Genomic DNA, 2261 nt, shown 5'->3' on the forward strand with positions numbered 1-2261 from the left:
TGTTGCTTTCCTTTTGTTGATAGCGAGGCCTGTCATTCGGGAGAATGCAAAAACAGATGTCATTACCAGAAGTACTTAAATGGAAACTGTGTTAGTCATATATTCGGATTATATGACGTATGCGAGTAAGTCGTGTTCGTTATATTTTAAAACCATTTTTTAAATTATTTCGTAATGGCTTCACAGTGTGTGAAGTTTTTCTTTTGGTAAGCTTTGGAGGTTAAAATGTATATTATTTGGTTACATATCTCTGTATTTAAAAAAAATGTTTTCTTTATTTTAAAATCGGAACCTCCCGTTTGGTTGTCCAACATCTAATGTATGAATGCGAACAATTTGAGCAGTGTTTTTTTTTCATAATGGTAGAAAATCCGACATTTTACCAATTGCAATGTGTGAACATATTAGACTCGCATTACTTGTATTAAAACCATGAAAAGGGGAACTTTAAGGAACAAATAAAACTAATACGTTAAGGCGATTTCTATTCTTAAATACGTTTTAACTTTTAAGGAAATCAATTTATTTCTATTTTCAATTTTCAATAATTTGCATTAAAAATTTTTCTCTGTTATCAACATCATAGATAATTACAACTTTTAACCTCAAGGTGGTAGACCTAGGGTAAGGGACATAACTCTGGAAATTATTTATATGTTTTTATCATATTCAATTACACCGAAGCCTATCAAACTCTCATCTGAAACAGTATGAAGTCAGTCCAAGTTACTTTGATGCTTACATGAGATTGATGTATAATGGTGAACATTCAAACATTCAAATGATTTATAAGAGTTGTATCCCGTACACTAGGTCTACCTCCATAAATGGTGGCTGACTTTTATACTTCTCTCCGTCATGATCACACTTTACTTGAAGATTAGGCAGTCTATGATCTGTCATTTATAAATATTTTTTGTGATTTTTGAAGGTGTACCAATAGCTGCCATGGAGTATCTAACGCCGGAACTGCATGCAGAGACTTATGTCACAGGAAAGGATATCATACTGGAACGTGTTACCATGGAGACAACCTATGTCATTGTGGATCCTAATACGATCATATTGTATTAAGATATTTGAAGTCGTACTTTATTAAACAGACTTAAAATAATGTATCGCAGTTTTACTAAAATGAATCAAGTATTCATTCTTTCCAATTAATTATCCTATTATCATTGCTATTTTATTGGCATTGAGAACAGCAAAAAGTTTTATTTGGTTTAAATAAAAATGTATAGGGGAAATCCGATTTGTTTTGTTTTGTTTTTTTTTTTTAATTCGCCATTTTTTTTAAATTTTGATATATCAACAGAAGAATAATTTTTTAAAAATAATCAATTTTTTTATCACAAATATTGATGGCAATTAAATGAAAATTAAATTTCCTTACATTTATTTAATCATCAACATTGAATATTGTTCTTTAGCAAATTAACAATATGAAGGTATTTGAAAAATAGTAACGTATTTTTCCGACGCAATCTGGATAGTTTCGCTTTTTACACTTTGATCTTAAGGACGCTAAATAATGATAACTGGGTGGCGTTCGGAAAAACTGTATCGAAACCATGTGCTAATTTTCTTTAATGAAATGTAGAAAATTATATTAAGTTAAGAAACAAAATTTTACTGCGTCGGTTATCTTTTTTTAAAGATAGTACATCTAAAACTGGTATCATTGTTTGCACCAAATCCTATAAGAGTGTTATAAATGTTTCCTGTGTTAAGATTTTCGAAAACTCACAGTTTGAAATACATTTGGTGATTTCACTCTTCGATTTTCTCCCGCCAAAACGTCACTATACGATTGGATAATCAACTGGGTATCGTGAGTAACCAAAACATAATCAATCGTGTGAAGAACGCATTAAGATTTAACTCGTGCGCGGAACAAGTTTTGCACACTCGCTCTACGACACTTGTGATCATATGTTGGTTATAAACTCTTTCCAATTTGTTATCCGAGTATTAAATAGTGTGTGTGTAACAATTTTTTGTCATTTATTGGTATTTTTATGTCTCTAAACGTGTAAAACAAAATTTTTGAATCGTCTCTCTGCACATATAGAAAGCAATTATTTGTTCTATCAGAAGACTATTAACATGTTTAGTCTAAAATCGAGACACATACGGAAAACGAAATAATGATATTTTATCAGTTGTTTTATGGTTGGTTCCGATTGGCTCGGCATTTTAAGTCAGAGTGTCAATTATCTTAACGACAAACATGGGCCTCATCGCATACGGTGTACTAGACA

General features: G+C 31.0%; 1 long non-coding RNA gene across 1 annotated transcript; it reads left to right on the top strand.

Annotated features, from left to right (window-relative positions):
* LOC148602868 (uncharacterized) lies at positions 1–1114 on the top strand. Its single transcript, XR_015916694.1, has 2 exons — positions 1–125; positions 932–1114. It is a non-coding gene; the product is annotated as an uncharacterized LOC148602868 (long non-coding RNA).
* The last annotated feature ends 1147 nt before the right edge of the window (positions 1115–2261 follow it).

The sequence above is a fragment of the Perna viridis genome, chromosome 11, assembly GCF_037379345.1.
Source record: "Perna viridis isolate PV_CMFRI_1.1 ecotype Kerala chromosome 11, ASM3737934v1, whole genome shotgun sequence".
Classification (NCBI taxonomy): domain Eukaryota; kingdom Metazoa; phylum Mollusca; class Bivalvia; order Mytilida; family Mytilidae; genus Perna; species Perna viridis.